Source organism: Chrysemys picta, chromosome 1 (assembly GCF_011386835.1).
Source record: "Chrysemys picta bellii isolate R12L10 chromosome 1, ASM1138683v2, whole genome shotgun sequence".
NCBI classification, from domain to species: Eukaryota; Metazoa; Chordata; order Testudines; family Emydidae; genus Chrysemys; species Chrysemys picta.
The window spans coordinates 204,782,329-204,802,901 of record NC_088791.1 but is presented as its reverse complement, the minus strand read 5'-3'; the positions used below and the strand labels follow the sequence as shown (position 1 = coordinate 204,802,901).

Below are 20,573 nucleotides of genomic sequence, written 5' to 3'. Positions count from 1 at the left end.
AATTTTGTATTCTCAGCTGTGACCCACTGAGGCATGGTGACATCTTCCAAGATGTTTCAGTGAGGCATTTACAATCTCGCTTTAAAAACAACAAAGCCCAATTATTTTTATCTCTGCTAGGGAGCCCTGTAATTCTGTAAATGACACACTTCCTCATGGGAGCAATAACTTTTTTTCCCTTCTGCTTCTAGATGAATTTATCTGCATGACCTTGTCATGCATCTGATGCAAAGTCACCATTATGCAGACGGGTATTAAAAGTGAATTGCAAGGTAATGTTCTCTAATTGCTGCATTTAATTAAAAAGGTTAATACTGACATTTACTTTTATTCTTGCACATAATAAAACAATGAATAGCTAATAAATAGGAAGTCACCACTATCTGTTGTTGTTTGAGAGACAGGATGGGCAACCAGCACAAAATACTGCAAGTTGAAGTACTGAAGTACTGAGACTTTTCAGTGTTGTAACTTTTATGAATTATTTTGTTCACAACATAGAAAGATTTAGCCACTGTAACATCATTCTTCTCTTCCCCTAACTCTCTCTAATTTGAAAAAGACTTTTAGGTCTAAACTCAAGACTGGGAGTCAGGAACTCCTGAGTTCCACTCCTAGTTTTGACTGTGAGGTTCCTTAACAGGATTGATATATGCCTGCCTGCCTACCTCACAGGAGTATTTTGTGGATTAATTTTGCATAACACTTTGAAAATATAAAAAACACATACCAAATTATCATTTTATTTTGACTTCAGTCACTTGCCCTGGAACTAGCTTTCAGGTTTGGCATGTGCTGCAGGACAGAGTAGGAGAAGATTGATCATGAGGGAGAAATCCCTTGTTTAAAATAGATATTGTTATGCGCAAGCACAAATGGAAACCGAATAATGGAAGAACACTTGAAGCTTATATAGTTTTTCAGCATAACGTATTTGATTTTTCTATTGTATCACAGTACCTCTTTAATGTCCCATGCAATGCTTTCTCAAGACTCCATGCTTTGAAGCTATCTCCAGCAAATCAAAATGTTAGATTTTTTTTTAAGATAAATTATTACTATGACAGCTAATGGTAACATTCCATCTTGCTGAATTTAAACTGATAGAAGTTTTCTGTAAGATATACGTGTAGAATATATACTAGTGAGCCACATTGTGGAGAAGAAATCAGCGATGTGGAAGGGGGATTTACCCCAAGGTGGGAAAAATTCTCTCTCTTTGGAGTCTTTTCAGGATGTAGGAAAGTATAAAATTAAAATAGCTTCTAGTTCATCTGTGCTTATCTCTTCCCAACTACTGAGCAATTGCTATTGTTTTTCCACTGTGTATTTTATTTGTCTCAGAGAGATTCAACAGTCATTCAACTAATTTCAACAGTCAAAATTCTTCCTCTTGTCATGGAAAATGACTAAACCTGTTACTGATGGCACAAAAACACAGGTAAATTGAAAAGAAATATTTTGACTCCCTGTTCCACGGTGTAATGCTTGATCATGCTACTTATTGCTTTATTACACTAGAGGGAACTATACGCTGGCAAGTGAAGATGGGTAGTTCAGTATAGCTCTGTCAACTGTAAAAGGAACTGTGCTGAAAGAGATGATGCAGAAGTAGACCCTTGAACTTTTTTTTCATGCACTACAGACTTTCTTCATTCAAATGAAGAAAAAGAGAGCATAAATGCAGAGAATAAACAGAGCAGTTTGAATCTATGATTCAATTAAATCATTCTGGTGACATCAAGTAAATACTTGTTGGGGAAGGATGAGGATTTTACATATGGGAGTGGTAGCAATCTATGAAGAGTCTATGCTGCTTGAGATGATTCAGTATAATGTCAATGCTAATGCTGCTAAAGTATCAAGGAATAACATTTATATCACTTTTTATTTAAAATGTTTATTATAGTTAAACTATAAAGGTCTACCTTAAACTGCCAGAGACAAAAGCAGTAAAATTCGGGCATTAGTTTGTCCCGGCTTTCTTCGCCATGTTTGGGCAGATCCTGTACTTCTTACTCAGACAGAAGTCTAATGAGAATCCTGCCTGCATAAGGAGTGCAGGATCTGTCCCATCGTGTATATGTATTGTCAAGAGATGCTTTAATAATATTAAAATAAAACTAGTGGTTTGCTAATTACACCCTGGATAATTAAATGCTTATTAAATAAGAGAGTTCTTAGTTGAGTCATTATGGGTATTGCTATCTGCATAGCTGTAAATGGTCCCTTTAAAGAGTGTCCTGTACATGTAGGATCTTATCTATACTGGAATATTGCATCCTGTTAGAACACCTGTTGAATGATATGGTGGACCAGTTTATATGAAGTATATGTAGGCATAGGTATTGCATTAGGTATATTCATGAGGTATTGTATGCCCATAAAGGTAGTAAGGCTAATGCTCCCAGTTGAGGTATATATGCCCTGTAATAGCATTGCAAATAGGAATTCATATAGGAAAGAAGATTAGGTTAGGGATAGCATAGCTGTACGGATCGTAAGGCAATTAGCCAAAGTACACCAAATACCAGTTAAGCATTACAGCAATCAAGTAGACAAAGGCGGCATAATGACTTTTCACAGGGTTACATATTTCATAGAAAAAGACTGGGAACTGTTAAGGTTTCAGACAATCAGTCCAGAACCCTATCTGTTTTTCTCTGCACTTTCTTCATGTCAGCAGGGAGATAAAGCAGAATCTAAGACTGAGAAATTGCTAGATTTTTGGTATAGACATTCAGTGGAACAGTAACATGATCATTGCCCTTGACATAGTTTGCGACTCCCTTCCGCTTCTGCAGCACTTCTGAGGGGACCATCTTGGGGAATAACATCACAGCAGCGTAACTCATTGGTCTTCCCTTTGCTTTTCTGAATAAGTGCCTTCTCTGCCTCCTAATCCCTTGTCTCAGTATAACATCATCAAGAGTCGGGACTGCTTACAGGGGATGCAGAGGGGATCACTATCCAGTTCACTTCCGCACCATATTATTTCCTCCAAGGCACAGCATAAACTTCAAACCCCAAACCGGGAACAGAAATCCCAACATCCTAATCTAGCCCTTATGTATTGCACACCACTTATCACCTCTGAGGCTTCCCAAGACTGGGATGAATCTCAAGGGATGGAATTCAGAAATAGAGGCTAAAACAAAACAAAAAAATGCCGTACTTTCCTTTATCAAGAGCTGAGCAGTTGACCGATATGAAAGGGAAGAAACAGGTCTAAGGATGAGATGTCTGAAGCCTTCCTTACAGACTTTCCAAAAAACCCTCGAAAACTACTGACAACTGGAAAGCGTTTTTGATGTCTGAAAGAGAAAGACAGGCAGCTACCCAGCGACAGCATTGAACTGGCCCGAGACAGTGTTGCCATGACGAAAGATGCTACGGAGAAAGATAGGGACTCCTGGAGGCAATGATCAGGCAGAACGTTCTGTTGGATTGCATAGTGAAGTTAGGCCAGCAGACAATCCGGCATCTTCAACCAGAACCGGTCATGTTCTGCAGCCCCTCAATTATCTAGGGTACTGGGAACACCAGCCTATGTTCCCCGCTGTAGACCTGCAGCCTTGCTCCCAGAAGCCATTCACTTCCCCAGCCTCAGCACAGGGTAGTAAGAACACCACATGGGAGCCCAGCACATCTGCACTACCCAATGCATGTGACAACTGTGACCCCAGTACACTACCCTAGAAGGCAGAGGATCTAGAAGAAGCAAAGGCAAGATGTTCACCTGCGTGTGAACAGAAGCCCCCTCCGCTGACTTATTGTGTGTTGCCCTCTTCAGCCCACTGTGTGTGAAAGTCATTTTTTCACTTTAAAGCTGTGTTTGATGTTGTTTTAATCACTAAGATCAATGCTTGTACCATTTTCTAAGTTTTATTTTAGGTTTTTATTTATTGCAATAATTTGTGCAATAAAAAACATTAAGTCCCAAAGCACCTGCAATGGATGGTACACACAACCCACAAATTTTCAACTGAACAGCAGTGTCGAAAGTTTTTATAAAAGCACTGATGGTATAAAGTAGAGTAACCAAATGTGTCACTTCCAGCATCCATAAAATCAACTTTAATGCTCAAAATTCTCCCCCCTACCTCCCCAAAAACCCACAGCTGGATGTACAGCTGCACTCCTTCAGGCACCAGACTCAAAGTAAGAACAAAAGCAGTCCCTGACAATGCCTTGTATGCCTTGGGGCTGCTCATACTGCTGAGCAAATCTCGGCACCACAGGCTCCCACACATTAAGACTTTCTCCCTTACTCACAGATATTGTGCAAAATACAACATGCAGCTATAATCCTAGGTAAATATCATTGTGCAGCTTCTAACTTAATGAAAAGATAATGCCATCTTGATTTCAAACGGCCGAATGCACACTCCGCTGCCATTCTGCGACTGCTGAGATGATAGTTAAGCAGTTCATTTCTTCTGTCGAAGTGCACCATAAATTACTTCACTGTTCAGTGTAGCAGAGGATAAACTGCGTCTCCCACAGTACCCACAGAAATCGGCATGCTGTTAATGTCCATAGTGATCCTGGAGGCAAACGCTCCACTCATTAAGATAAACAGGCACGAGTTCCAAAAGATCCCAGTATTGTTGACTTTTCCAGACTACCCTGCATGTATGTTTGTGAACCTGCCACGGTCGTCAGCCAGGCCTTGGAGCATCATAGGGAGCACCTTTCAATTCAGCTCTGACGCCTCATGTTGAAGGCAAATGATAGGTATGTGGGTCCCATCAGTTTCCCCAATACAATTTTGAGAACCCCATGTATGCAAAGCCATCAATAGAGTCCTAAGCATTAGCATTGCCAAGTTTTATAACCCAGTGCACCCGTACCTTCTGATAGCAGTACACGCTTGCATGACAGTATCCCCACAGTTGATCTTCCAACACTGAATTGGTTGTCTACAGACCAGTAACACTTGTGGGGGGGTGGACCATTGCTAGATAGTGACCTGTTTGTGAACGATGGTAAACAGCATGCTAGTTAGGGTGACCAGACGTCCCAATTTTATCGGGACTGTCCCGATATTTGCTTGTTTGTCCCACGGGACGCTGGACAAACAAGCAATTTTGCCCTCCGCTCCAGCGCACAGGCGGAGCTCAGAGGGGCTCTCGCCCCCAGCCCCGGCCCCTCCTTCTCCCATTGGATCCCTCCCAAAATCCACACCCTGGCCCCACCTCTTCCCCAATCACGCCGCATTCCTCCTACCTTCAAGGCTTGCGCTGATCAGCTGTATGGCGGCGCAAGCCTGGAGGGAGGGGGTGGCCCTCAGCACTCACCCTGCGAACTGCTCCAGTCCAGCTTCTCCAGGAAGGTGAGCACATCCCGGCAGAGATCCCGCACTGGCTCCCTCCGCCCGAGCCCCCGGTAGAAGGTGAGGCAGGCCTGGGCCTCCTGCGCCGCGCCCATGGCTCACGGAGCGGCCTGGCCCGGGCAGGGAGGGTGGCCAGGAAGCGAGCCAGGCTGCCCCGGGGATCTAGTGCAGCAAGTGGACTTGGCAGCTCCGGGGCCACCATAGAGTCGGGTGGAGATGGGGCTGTGCCACCTGGCGGGGTGGCGGGCGCTCCGGCGGCTTTTTTTTTTTTGCTCCGCCACCGGCTTTTTTTCCCTCCGCCATGCCCATGGTCCCGATATTTCGTGTTTGTCATCTGGTCACCGTAATGTTAGTATGCTGCCACTGCAGCTTTGAGGTGAGCTCAGCACAGATCTCAAAAAGAGCTGTGTTTGCCATCCAGAAATCCTGTCACCACTGCATGTCCTCCCAGGTCTGCAGAACCGTCCTTTCCAACCAATTGATACTGGTTTCCAAGACCAGAAATGGCATTGTGCTGTGTGAAGCTACTCCAAGAACAGCTCGTGTAGTAGCAGTTGCTCAGGGTATGTCTACACTATGAAATTAGGTCGATTTTGTAGAAGTCGATCTTTAGAGAGCGATTTTGTACAGTTGATCATGTATGTTCCCACTAAGCTCAGTAGGTCGGCAGAGTGTGTCCTCAATACCGTGGCTAGCATCGACTCATGGAGTGGTGCACTGTGGGTAGCTATCCCACAGTCCCCACTGCCCATTGGAATTCTGGGTTAAGCTCCCAATGCCTGATGGGGCAAAAACATTGTCACGGGTGGTTTTGGGTACATGTCGTCAGTCTCCCCTCCCTCCCTCCTTCCTTGAAAGCAATGGCAAACAATCGTTTTGTGCCTTTTTTCCTTGGTTATCCATGCCGACGCCATAGCACGGCAAGCATGGAGCCTGCTCAGCTCACTGCTGCTGTTGTGAGCATTGTAAACACCTCGCATATTATCCTGCAGTATGTGCAGTACCTGGCTAGGAGACCCCAGCATGAGGACGATTGTGAGGAGGACATGGACACAGATGTTCCTGAAAGCATGGGATGTGGCAATTGGGATATCATGGCGGCAGTGGGGCAGGTTGATATAGTGGAATGCTGATTCTGGGCCCAGCAAACAAGCACAGACTGGTGGGACCGCATAGTGTTGCAGGTATGGGATGATTCCCAGTGGCTGCGAAAGGCCACTTTCATGGAACTGTGTGAGTTGCTTTCCCCCGCCCTGAAGCGCAGGAATACCAAGATGAGACCTGCCCTGCCAGTTGAGAAGCGAGTGGCGATAGCCCTGTGGAAGCTTGCAACGCCAGACAGCTACCGATCAGTCGGGAATCAATTCGGAGTGAGCAAATCTACCGTGGGGGCAGCTGTGATCCAAGTAGCCAAGGCAATCAGTGATCTTCTGCTAGCAAGGGTAGTGACTCTGGGAAATGTGCAGGTCATAGTGGATGGCTTTGCTGCAATGGGGTTCCCTAACTGTGGTGGGGCGATAGACGGAACTCATATCTCTATCTTGGCACTGGATCACCTTACCAACCAGTACATAAACCGCAAGGGGTACTTCTCAGTGGTGCTGCAAGCACTGATGGATCACAAGGGATGTTTCACCAACATCAGCATGGAATGGCTGGGAAAAGTGCATGATGCTCACATCTTTAGGAACTCTGGGCTGTTCTAACAGCTGCAAGATGGGACTTACTTCCCGGACCAGAAAATTACCATTGGGGATGTTGAAATGCCAATAGTTATCCTTGGGGACCCAGCCTACCCCTTGCTCTCTTGGCTCACGAAGACATACACAGGCAGCCTGGATAGTAGTAAGGAGCAGTTCAACTATAGGCTGAGCAAGTGCAGAATGGTGGTAGAATGTGTCTTTGGACATTTAAAAGCTCGCTGGCGCTGTTTGCTGACTAGCTTAAACCTCAGCGCAACCAATATTCCCATTGTTATTGCTGCTTGCTGTGTGCTCTGTAATATCTGTGAGAGTAAGGGGGAGACGTTTATGGCGGGGTGGGAGGTTGAGGCAAATCGCCTGGCGGCCAGTTTTGAACAGCCAGGCACCAGGGCGATTAGAAGAGAAGCTAGGTATGCTGCATTATAGAGGCTTTGAAAACCAGTTTCATGACTGGCCAGGCTATGGTGTGACAGTTGTGTGTGTTTCTCCTTGATACAAACCCACCCCCTTTGTTGAATTTACTTCCCTGTAAGCCAATCCCCCTTGCCCCTTTGACCACAGCTGGCAAAGGAAATAAAGTCCCTGTTGTTTTGAATCCATGCATTCTTTATTTATTAAGAAAAAAGTGAGATCACAGACGGGGTAGCCTGGGTGGGCTGGGGAGGAGGGAAGGACAAGGTAACATTGCTTATTGTCGCCACACTACAAATCAAAACTGTTTGAATGACAGCCTTCTGTTGTTTGGGCCATCCTCTGGAGTGAAATGGCTGGGTGCCCGGAGGCCCCCCCCCCCCCCGCATTCTTGGGCATCTGGGTGAGGAGGATATGGAACTTGGGGAGGAGGGCAGGCGGTTATACAATGGATGCAGTGGTGGTCTGTGCTCTTGTTGCCTTTCTTGCAGCTCCACCAGACACCTGATCATGTCCGTTTGCTCCCCCATTAGTCTCAGCATCTCCTCCTACGTGTTCTGATCACGCTCACTGAATGCTTTTCTGGCCTCTGCCACCATGCATTCAGCTGTGCCCTATCAGTTCGGGAGGACTGCATGATCTCAGAAAACATGTCATCACGAGTGCGTTTTTTGCCTTCTAATCTGCAATAAACTCAGAGAAAGAGATGATACGGGGAGCATAGAAACATTTGCACCTGCAGGGAGGATAAAAAGGGAGAGTAAAATTTAAGAAGATACATTTTTGAGAACAAAAGGGAGACTCTTTCACAGTGAATCAAGCAATTCATAGCAGACAGCACATGGGCTTTAGGTACAAGGTCACATTTTGCCTTTTATATTGAGTGCCTGCCAGTATGGTGACACATCACACATAGCTGGGCAACAGAATTAGGTTTCCAGGCAGCCATGGTAAGCCAAAGGGTATGCGGGGTTGGCTTCTTCCGCATTCATAACATGCGGGAAGGGTTTCAAACTGCAGCACCCTCCTTTCCCATAGCAAGCAATGCCAGTTGGGTTTGCCATTTAAAAGGAGGGGACTGGGGTTTTGGGTTGAATATGCAGCACACCCCTTCCCCCACTGCGTGGCTATTCTCCGGGATGATCCCTTTTAGCCAAGCGCAGAACCTTTTTCTGTTCCCTAACAAAAATTCCCCTATTTCAACCAGGTGACCATGAATGATATCACTCTCCTGAGGCTGACACAGAAAAGTAAAGGCCAAATGTTGCATGAATGCGACCCAAACCCAGGACCATTCGCTGCCATGCTTTGTGCTGCAATGATTCCAGACTGGCTTGGTGTGGTAAAGTGTCCTACCGTTGAGGACGAAATAAGGCAGCCCTTTCCAGAAACCTTCTGCAAAGGCTTTCAGAGTATCTCCAGGAGAGCTTCATGGAGATGTCCCTGGAGGATTCCCACTCCATCCCCAAACACGTTAACAGACTTTTCCATTAGCTGTACTGGCCGCGAATGCATCCCAATTATTCAGGGCAAATCAAATATTAAACACAATTGCTTTTAACCCCTGTAGTGTAGCTACAAACGTGCACTCACCAGAGGTGCTTTCTCCGCCTTCGGGGACCGGGAACCTGCCTTGAGAGGCTATTGGCTCCAGGGTGATGAAAAGGTCCTGGCTGCTGGGGAGAACGGATTCTCCACTTGCCTGCTGCACATTCTCCTCCTCCGCCTCTTCCTCATCCACAAAATCCTCCTCCCTGTTGCCTGAGACTCCCCCCTTGCAGGTGCCCACAGACAGTGCTGGGGTACTGGTAGGGTCCCCCCCTAGAATCGCATGCAGCTGATCATAGAAGTGGCATGTCTGGGGTTCTGACCTGGAGCGACCATTTGCCTCCTTTGTCTTGAGGTAGGCTTGCCTGAGCTCCTTAACTTTCACACAGCACTGCTATGTCCCCCTGGTGTAGCCTCTCTCCACCATGCCCTGTGATTCTGGCATATACATATATATATATATCAGCATTTCTTCTTTTTGATCCGAATTCTGCCTGCACAGATTCTTCTTCCCATACAACAATCAGATCCAGTGTCTCCCATTCGCTCCATGCTGGAGCTCGTTTGCAATTCTGAGATTGCATGGTCACCGGGCTGCTGAGTTCTCCATGCTGACCAAACAGGAAATGAAATTCAAAAGTTCCCGGTGCTTTTCCTGTGTACCTGGCTAGTGCATCGAGTTGAAAGTGCTATCCAGAGCAGTCACATTGGAGCACTCTGGGAAAGCTCCCGGAGGCCAATACCATCGAATTGCACAACGCTGCCTCTGCACTATCCCAAATTCGAACCAAGAAGGTGGATTTTAGCGCTACTCTCCTCATCAGGGAGGAGCACAGCCGTCGATTTTAAGAGCCCTTTAGGTCAACGGAACAGGGTTGGTAGTGTAGCCGCTTATAAAATCGATCTAACGTGGCTAAATTCAACCTAACGTCATAGTGTAGACCAGGGCTCAGTGTCTTTCCTTCTCCTTCTGCTGCTGTTGTGGCTGCATCCGCGGTTTGTTGGTTGAAATCCAAAGCCCCCCCAGCACCGAGAGCTCAAATAAAGCCCAAACAGTCTTTGCATATTCGTCATTGCTGGCATGGAGCACTGTTGTGTCCATGCTGGCCTACGGCAATTCAGAAATAGCTCTAGCCCACCTTGGAAGAGATGAACGACAGGATGGAGGGAGCAGAATCATGGGATTTGGGGAGTTTGACCCCAAGTCCCAGAATTCCACAGTTTGTTCAGTAATAATTTCTCTTGTTTTCCTTTAGGAGCAGTTTCAACAGGTATTAAACCTCCCATAAGAATTCAGTCTGCTTCCTACAGGACACTTTGCCAGGCAGCCTTGCTAATGTAAGTCCTATGAAATTTAGTAACTGAAAGAATTTCCATTTAGTTACTTAAAGAAACAACTCAGATAGTATTTGCTTAATTCTCAGCATATAGCAAAGTTAAAAATTGTAACAAGGTCTTTTGAGTCCAATTCCAGTTCCTTAACCACAAGGCTATCATTTCACTTTATCCTCTCAACTTCAGAATGTAGCTCTTGAAGAGATCTTGCTAGAAAAAGCAAGCACAAATAACAGGTGTAGTAGTTTTTCTTTGGGTCCAGTGCTTGCAGTGGCAGGCAGCCCAGTCCCCCGCACCTCCACATTACTCTAGAAAAAGCTTTTACTTGATAACTTTATTTAAATACAATTCTCTTTAAAATGAAGCCTTTTACCAAAGCTACCTTCCTCTGTCCGCATCATTAATAGTGTGTATATTCTGTGTCATTGAATTCTCTCTCTTTCTCTGGGGGAAAAAGTGCCTAGGGTAAAACTTTCAAAATTGCTTAAGGGCCAGATTTTTAAAAATACTTTTATGGGCTAGGTGAAACCTTGTAATGGGTTGGATTAAAACCCTGTTGAAGTTGATAGGTGTGAACTCACCTTTCAATTAACAACTGTAAACATAAACTCACACCTAAGACAAAAGGTGTGTGAGAATCCACTCCAGAGTTTTTGGGCTGAGTATTGTGTAGAGTAAGTGTGTGAGAGTAGGAGAGAACACAGACAAGAACAAAGCAAGTGAGAAGAAAAGAAGCAAAAGCTAAGCAGGGGCCTGCAAGTACCGTGTGATCCTGGAAACGCTAGAGAGAGAGACTTTGCATCTGGTGTTGGCTAAAGAGGCTTGGGAGCTGAATGCTAAGGGCTTGTCTGCTTTGCTGCAGCTGCAGCACTGTAATGCTTTAGTGAAGATGCTATCTATGCTGACGGGAAGGCTTCTCCTGTCTGTGTGGTGATCCACCTCCTTGAGAGGTGGAAGCTATGGCCATGTCTACCCTACCAGCTAAGTTGGCACTGCTACGATTGATGCAGCAGTGTTGATTTAGCGGGTCGGGTGGCTTTTCCATCACTGGCAATTTCTAAATCAAGATTGGATGTTTTTTTCTAAAATACTCTTTAGAAATTATTTGGGGGAAGTTATATGACCTCTATTATACAAGAGGTCAGAGTAGATGATCACAGTAGTCCTTTCTGGCCTTGGAATCAATGAATCTTCCTCAGTTGTGGGATGTGGTTTTTTGGGGATCTAGTAAAATGCTCTTAGGGTATGTCTACACTACGAGAGTAGTTCGATTTTACTTAAATCGAATTTTTGGAATCGATATTGCAAAGTCGAATGTGTGTGTCCACACTAAGGACAGTAATTCGACTTTGTGAGTCCACACTAATGGGGAAAGCGTCAACATTGGAAGCGGTGCACTGTGGGCAGCTATCCCACAGTTCCCGCAGTCCCCGCTGCCCATTGGAATTCTGGGTGGAGCCGCAAATGCCTTCTGGGTAAAAAAAATGTGTCCAGGGTGCTTTTGGGTAACTGTCGTCATCCGTCCATCACTCCCGCCCTCCCTCCCTGAAAGCGCCGGCGGGAAATCAGTTCGCGCACTTTTCTAGTCAGTGACAGCGCGGACGCCACAGCACTGCGAGCATGGAGCACGCTGCGACCATCGCTGCAGTTGTGGCCGCTCTCAACGCCTCGCAGCTTATCATCCACCTTTCCCTGAGGCAGATGCAGATAAGTCAGGCGAGGAGGCTACGGCACCGCGGTGAGGGCCTGAAGTCTGAGAGTAGCACAGACCTCTCAGAAAGCACGGGACCCAGCGCCGAGGACATCACGGTGGCAATGGGTCATGTTGATGCTGTTGAACGGCGATTCTGGGCACGGGAAACAAGCACTGAGTGGTGGGACCGCATAGTGCTGCAGGTCTGGGATGAATCCCAGTGGCTGCGAAACTTTCGCATGCGGAAGGGAACTTTCCTTGAACTTTGTGAGTTGCTGTCCCCTGCCCTGAAGCGCAATGACACCCGGATGCGAGCAGCCCTGACTGTCCAGAAGCGAGTGGCCATAGCCCTCTGGAAGCTTGCAACGCCAGACAGCTACCGGTCAGTCGCGAACCAGTTTGGGGTGGGCAAATCTACCGTGGGGGTTGTTGTGATGCAAGTAGCCAAGGCAATCGATGTACTGCTGCCAAAGGTAGTGACCCTGGGAAACGTGGAGGCGATCATAGATGGCTTCGCAGCGATGGGATTCCCAAACTGCGGTGGGGCCATAGATGGAACTCACATCCCTATCCTGGCACCGGACCACCAGGCCACCCAGTACATTAACCGAAAGGGCTACTTTTCCATGGTGCTGCAAGCACTGGTGGACCACAGGGGACGTTTTACCAACATCTACGTCGGATGGCCGGGCAAGGTTCATGACGCTCGTGTTTTCAGGAACTCTGGTCTGTTTAGACGGCTGCAGCAAGGTATTTACTTCCCGGACCACAAAATAACTGTTGGGGATGTGGAGATGCCTATAGTCATCCTCGGGGACCCAGCCTACCCGCTAATGCCCTGGCTTATGAAGCCCTATACTGGCGCCCTGGACAGTGAAAAAGAACTCTTCAACTACCGGCTGAGCAAGTGCAGAATGGTGGTGGAGTGTGCTTTTGGCCGTCTCAAGGGGAGATGGAGAAGCTTACTGACTCGCTGTGATCTCAGCGAAACCAATATCCCCATTGTTATAGCAGCTTGCTGTGTGCTCCACAATCTCTGTGAGAGCAAGGGGGAGACCTTTATGGCGGGGTGGGAGGTTGAGGCAAATAGCCTGGCTTCTGATTACGCACAGCCAGACAGCCGGGCGATTAGAAGAGACCAGCGGGACGCGCTGTGCATCCGGGAGGCTTTGAAAGCTAGGTTCCTGAGTGAGCAGGGTAACCTGTGACTTTTAAGTTTGTGTACAGAGAAGCTGAACCTGCCCCCTTTTCTTTACCCAGTTAATGTTGACTATCCTCTCCAGTTACATACCCCCTTCACCCCCCTTCCAACACACGTTTCGAAATAAAATCAGTTCTACTTTGTTAATGAACACCGTTTTCTTTACTACTGTTTTCGCGGGAATTTTTTAAAACTGGGACGCAGACTGTGGTGGGGAGCGGGTGTAGTGTAGTGACGCAAATGAAGCTTCTAAACTCAAGGATTGACAGGCTCCGCTGTGATGGGATGGTTGTTTCAACGGAGCCTGTCACCCCTCCTGATCGGGACTGTGTGTATGGGGCGGCTATGTGACTTTTTGGCAGGGGGAGGACAGTTACAGATCTCCTGCTGCGTGGCTCTGTGATCCTGCATAAGGACCGCCGCTTAAGATCTGTAACTGCCCTCCCCTGCCACAAAGTCACAGAGCAACCCACCCCCCACCACATAACATGAAAACCACCTCCCAGACTGACCAGGGTAACTAGTCACTGCACTGTGTATGTGCCCTGCTGCTGTACCTGCCCCCGCCTATGTACCCTGCCAAAGGTGACTGTCCTGTCCAATTACCAACCCCCTTTCCCCTCCTCCTCCAAAAGAACATGATGGAAACAGTAGTTAACAGAAACGTATTTTTTATTATCAACTACACATGGAACTGGGAGGTGAAACTTGGGACGGGGGCTTGTGTGAGGCGGGAAGGAAAGAACTTGTCAAATTTTGGGGAATGAGAGCCTTCTACTACTAGAGCTCTCTGCAGGGGTGGAGTGAGAGTTAGCACGGACTCTGCCACCCCTCCTTCTTTGGACTTTGGGTGAGGTGGGTATGGGACTTGGTGGCGGGGGAGGGCGGTTAGAGATAGACTGCAGCCGGGCTCTGTCCTCCTGCCTCCGTTCCTGCAGAACATCCACAAGGCGCCGGAGCGTGTCCGTTTGCTCCCTCAGTAGTCCAAGCAGCGTTTGAGTCGCCTGCTGGTCTTCCTGCCGCCACCTCTCCTCCCGATCCATGTTTGCTTGGTGCATTTGGGACAAGTTCTCCCGCCACTGGGTCTGCTATGCTGCCTGGGCTCGGGAGCAGGCCATAAGCTCCGAGAACATGTCCTCCCGTGTCCTCTTCTTCCTACACCTACCCTGTTTCCCCGAAAATAAGACATCCTCCGAAAATAAGGCCTACTTACAGTTTTGCCTCTCGTTGTAATATAAGGCATCCCCCCGATAATAAGACCTCCCCGATAATAAGGCATCCACCGATAATAAGGCATTTTTCATTTCTGAAAAATAAGACATCCCCTGAAAATAAGACCTAGCGCATCTTTGGGAGCAAAAATTAATATAAGACACTGTCTTATTTTCGGGGAAACAGGGTAATCTGCGCTAGCCTCTGGGAGTGTGATGCCAGGCTAGGTTGTGAGACAGTCGCAGATGTGGCTGTGGGAATGGGAAAAAGGGAGTGAATTCCTCAGAAAGATAAATGTAGTTGTGAACAAAGAACATAGTCTTTCTCTGTGAACAAGACCATGCACAGCACCTATCACATGCGCACTCAGCACAAGGTCGAATTCTCGGCCTTCGCATTCAGTGCCTGGGGTCTTGCACAGCACATTTGAGAAGCGGGGCAGGACAACGGAATTTCTGTTGCAGGCAGACATGGTAAGCCGTAGACTTGTGGCAGCTTAAAACTTTAATATTAGAAATGGCCTCCTTTCACATTGAAAGCAATGTCAGTCCCTGCTGCCAGCAATCCGGCAAGCAGGAACTCTGCCCCTGTCCCACCCCCTCGTGGCTGTCCCCGGGAACGATCCCTGTAGGCTGCCCCTCTCCCGCCTCCACCGCGTGGCTGCAAACCAGCGGTTACAGTTCAGTAAAGGAACGGGCAAGCAGTCCCAACACTAACATTCCCCTACCTAATTCAAAGCAGGTCACCATGAGCGACATCACCCTCATGAGGATCTCTGACAGTGAGAAAGAGAGAATGCTCCGGGAAAGCCTCCAAAGACCAGGGCCGTATGCCGCCCTGCTGTGCAGAGCAATGATTCCCGAGTACTTGATTGTCTCGTGGCGCGGCAACGTGTCATACTACGGAGGACCCAATAAGGCCGCTCTCCCCAGGAACCTGATGCAACGGCTTTCCAATTACCTCCAGGAGAGCTTCATCGAGATGTCCCAGGAGGATTTCTGCTCTATCCCCGGACATATAGACCGCATTTTACTCTAGCTGCAGTAGCAGTGACTAAACAGTAGAGCGGCTTGGGCGGGACAATTATGCAAAACCGGACATTGCTAGATTTTTTTTCAATAGTTGCACTGCCCATGACTGAACCGTTAAGCGCCTAGGGCAAACTAATCATGAGAAACCCATTTTTGTTATTCTTAATATTCCTGTTCTGTTAAAAATAAATGTTTAGATGTTTAGAACACTTACTGGCTGATCCTTCCCCAGATTCTGTGTCCGGGGTAACGGCTGGGGACGGTTGGTAGGGGATCTCTGTAAGGGTGATGAAGAGATCCTGGCTGTCGGGGAAATCAGCGTTGTGAGCGCTGCCGACTGCCTCATCCTCCTCATCTCCTTCCTCATCTTCCCCGTCCACTAACATGTCCGAGGAACCGGCCGTGGACAATATCCCATCCTCAGAGTCCACGGTCAGTGGTGGGGTAGTGGTGGCGGCCGCACCTAGGATGGAATGCAGTGCCTCGTAGAAACGGGATGTCTGGGGATGGGATCCGGAGTGTCTGTTTGCCTCTTTGGTCTTCTGGTAGCCTTGTCTCAGCTCCTTGATTTTCACGCGGCACTGCGTTGCATCCCGGCTGTATCCTCTCTCTGACATGTCTTTAGAGATCTTCTCATAGATCTTTCCATTCCGTTTCTTGGAGCGCAGCTCGGAAAGCACGGACTCATCGCCCCACACAGCGATGAGATCCAAGACTTCCCGATCAGTCCATGCTGGGGCCCTCTTTCTATTCTGAGATTGCACGGCCATCACTGCTGGAGAGCGCTGCATCGTTGCCAGTGCTGCTGAGCTCGCCACGATGTCCAGACAGGAAATGAGATTCAAACTGGTCAGACAGGAAAAGGAATTCAAATTCAAATTTTCCCGGGGCTTTTCCTGTGTGGCTGGTCAGAGCATCCGAGCTCGTACTGCTGTCCAGAGCGTCAACAGAGTGGTGCACTGTGGGATAGCTCCCGGAGCTATTAGCGTCGATTTCCATCCACACCTAGCCTAATTCGACATGGCCATGTCGAATTTAGCGCTACTTCCCTCGTCGGGGAGGAGTACAGAAGTCGAATTAAAGAGACCTCTATGTCGAACTAAATAGCTTCGCGGTGTGGACGGGTGCAGGGTTAATTCGATGTAACGGCGCTAACTTCGACATAAACGCCTAGTGTAGACCAGGCCTTAGATAGATAGTTCCCAATTATCATTCACATTTTCTTGTTTCCATTTGCTCCCAAATGACTTAGCTCATAGTTGTTTTCAGCTTTCAGAGTGCCAGTTGCACAAAGTATGAAAGAGAGAGAGAGTGTGTGTGTGTCTGTGTGTGTGTGTGTGTGTGTGTGTGTGTGTGTAATATAAAAAATGGGTGTGGACTATATTCTGTTTGTATATAACAAATGTGATCGAGTCATGATTACTTGTTCCTAAGCTACCACTAACTTTGAGTTCTGTGATTAGTTCCTTTCTTTGTGTCAAGATGAAATAGAATTTTGCTATATTGAATGCAGCAATTTTTGAGTTAGGAAATTGTCATTTATTATAATTAGAAATTCTGAGGATGTTTCAGTATTGGCAGCATGAGACCTCCGTCCTATCACTATGCTTGAAATCCCACATTATAATGCAGCTCTTCTCCCCTCTGCCCCCCACCCCACTATGGATAGGTGCTTATGGAGCTGGTCATACTGTTCTAGTGTGATTTGGTGGTCTGTAACAGACACCAGCTAGTACCTCATCTTGTGTTTTATTCGTTAGGACATTGATCTATAAGCATTCAAGATGACTTTCTTCCAGTGCCAGTGACTCAGAAGCAGGTAATGCCACTCTCTTCCCCTTTTGCCCACTTGATCCTTCCTAAACAGGTTTATAAATGTGGCTAAATGGAAACCAGTAGAAAGTAAGTGGATCCCTGGCTGTCAAATGTACGAAAGGTGAGCACACATGTGTTGCTGCTATTTCAGATGAATATCTATCTGTGTAAGATTTATCTTTCCCTTAAAAATACATTCTAATTATATTAAAAGCTTTTTATAAATATCTGCTTATATGAATCTCTTCACTGACTGAAATAAATGCTCTTGCCATAGGCAGATGGAATTAATTATTATAGACCAAACTTCCTTTTCATTTCTAGCTTTAAGATGTAATATCCCATTCACATAGGATACATAGGACCCTAGATACTTGACTTTTAAAAATGTAAATCTGTTACAGGAAAGAGAGCAGGGCTATATCTTCTTACTTTAGATTTCATCTGACTCATACCCAGGCTCAGAATAAAGAATTGCAGAGCCCCGCATACTATGGAAATTGCCCTGCCTTCCTTAAACTAGACAGCATTTGAAATGCAAGAATATTGCTGTCCTAGGCAAAACTTCAGTGTGCCACGCCAGAACAGAGGCTCTTAGCTGGAGTGTGAGATGTTGGACTTTCTGGGGCAGTAAAGCAAACCTACTGATGGTTCAGTGCAGGGCCGACTCCAGCTCTTTTGCCACCCCAAGCGGCGAAGGAAAAAAAAAAAACGGATTGAGCTGCCGCCGAAGTGCCTTAGAGGAAGACACGGAGAAAAGAACCCGCTGCCAAACACTAAAGCGGAGCACCGCCCTGATAACACTGGTCTACAATTTTTGAGAAGTCGTCTGCTTCAGAGATAAAATGTGCTATTTATTATGTATTTTGATGTGCTGAATTCAAATATGACAATTAAAACAACTGATTGGCTACTGTTTCTAAGATATTTAAGTTTTTACATTTTATGTCTATGTATATTGTGTAGATAGTAGAGTTTTAATCATAAATTGTAAACCTAGGTCTTTTCATGTGTTTATGGTTGCTTTACATGATAATATTTCACCTGTCATGTTTATGTAACACTTTAAAAATCAGCAAAAGGGTTATATAAATAAAATTTATTATGAAACAAAAGGCAAAAAACTATTATGTACATAGTTTAGTCCTATTCAGTGTCTACTTGGCGCTTCTTGGCTTGTCTCTTGTATTCATTAAATGGAGCAGCTCTTGTCACTGTCCAGGAATAGTCTGCAAGCATTGATGGGCTCCATTTGCCCTGATAGCGTTTCTCCATTATTGCAATGTCCTGGTGAAATCGCTCACCGTGCTCATTGCTCACTGCTCCGCAGTTCGGTGGAAAAAAATCCAGATGAGAGTGCAAAAAATGTGTCTTTAGTGACTTGTTGCAACATGTTATACTGCACTTTTGTGATGCAAAAGTCACTTCACCACAAACATAGCAGAAGTTATCTGCACTGTTCACACAAGTACGAGGCATCTCTGCTCACTTTGGCTAAACAGAAATATGTCCCTTTGCAAAATCAAACACTGACAAATAAGAGAGCATGACACTGTATGATTTCTAGAGCTGATATAGGGCAATTTGTTCAGCAGAGTGATGTAAGCTTCGTTATGATTGCATCATCCACGACTTCTAGGAATAACATGATGCAATTCATATCATATATGACGCAATACCAGCTTCAGATTGCATCATTCATTGTTTTGCCTAAAAAGCAAGTACTGTCCAAACCCAGTCATAGATTTATTCATAGATCCAGTCAAAGATGTATTTTAGTCATTTCTAGTTTAAATTGAGATCCCTTCCCTTTATAACTCACTTATCCTCCGCCATTCCCAAGTCAAGGGTCGTATATACTGACCCAATAGCATATCTTAAAAACTAGAGCCAATCAACAATTTTAAGCATCATTTTTGTTCTCAGTGACCCAGAATTAGTAAAGTTTGACTACATTTATTTCAGAAGCATTTTGGCTGTAGAGCAGTGTAATGGATGGAGTGCTGCCCCCTTCTATTGGCCACCCCAGGCACCTGCTTCCTTCGCTGATGCCTGGAGTCGGCCCTGGTTCAGTGGTTATGGTAGAGGTGGGAGGGCCAAGCACCGGCCAGGTCCCAGCACCACTCAATAAGGCCAAACCTGAGTTGCGACTGGGTGCACAGGTACACAGCACTACACAAGGGTTTTTTTCCCCCCAGAGGTTGGTGGGGGAGGGGGGGGGGGCTGACATAGGGCCCTGGGCAAGTACACTGAATGCACATTGGTTAATCCAGGCCTGCTTCCTCCATGGCCTGGGGGTGCTCAATTCTTCCCTGCTCTGTCCCAGGCCCCATCCGACCCCTTCCCCCAAACCCCCACCCCTGCTCTGCCTTTTCCCACCCCTGCTCCCCGTCATGCCTCTTCCTGTCCAGTTCTGCCCCCTCCCTCCCAGCATCTCCTTCAGGCCATGGAACAGCTGATTGCGGTGGGCGGGAGGGAGGGGGAGGAGTTGATTGGTGGGGCTACCAGCGGGCTAGAGGCACTGGGGGGGGGGGGAGTTGGCTGCCAGTGGGTGCTCAAGCACCCACTTTTTTTCCATGGGTGCCTATGCCTGCTTCTACTCTTCTTTGGGCATTCTTTTTTGAGAAAACGGAGAAGGAAAGCAGTAGAGTGGTGCCTAAAGAGAAATTCATTTCTGGGAGAAAAATGAAAATAAAACGTGTTATAAAGTTTCCTGGACATCTCAATAGATAAATCCTACTCCTCTCTTCATATTACATAAGCAGAAAGGGGGCAAAGGAACACTGGAACAAGTGTAACTTTGGGGTAGTGTTCCTAGCATCAGTGATCTCCAGCCCGGGGTTAGTTTGTCAGTGAGAGGCGGCAGATATTATAAAAACACAGGTCTGATCCACCTGTGACGTTTGATTATGTTAATAGGTACCAAGATCAAATTATCATATTTCAGCAGGAACATCACTCTTACTCATCATGAGTTGATAGTAATTAGGTGTGTAATTGAAACAGTTGTACCCAGCCATGTATATGTTAAACACTGGACAAATAGGAGTTGTCAAGGGATAATGTCTCTATTGAATTTTTAAAAGTATTTTTGCTTTTTATTAAAATTTAGTGGATACAGATTAACAAAAGAATATGGAGCAAATAAACTAATTTGCTGTCACAAGGGAACTGTTGGCAGTAATAAATGGGTTAAAGAATGGGCTAGCTCCAGTGTATGTTCTGTGAGTATTTCTGTATTCTTTCCTAAAGTGTGATTTTTTGCTTTGTTATTCCTCAGTGCATCATG

The 20,573-nt window shown here is 46.4% G+C and overlaps 1 long non-coding RNA gene across 5 annotated transcripts in view; it reads left to right on the top strand.

Annotated features, from left to right (window-relative positions):
* Positions 1 to 17,874, top strand: part of LOC122174578 (uncharacterized) — a 38,485-nt gene extending 20,611 nt beyond the window's left edge. For 3 of the 5 annotated variants that reach the window (XR_010595465.1, XR_006176617.2, XR_010595467.1), the window contains 5 exons: positions 192 to 272; positions 1,345 to 1,441; positions 10,254 to 10,335; positions 17,230 to 17,288; positions 17,744 to 17,874. This is a non-coding gene — a long non-coding RNA (uncharacterized LOC122174578). Of the gene's footprint in view, positions 1 to 191; positions 273 to 1,344; positions 1,442 to 2,804; positions 3,942 to 8,656; positions 8,784 to 10,253; positions 10,336 to 17,229; positions 17,289 to 17,743 lie in introns of those variants that run through there. The other 2 variants (XR_010595473.1, XR_010595466.1) reach the window with 2 other exon arrangements.
* The last annotated feature ends 2,699 nt before the right edge of the window (positions 17,875 to 20,573 follow it).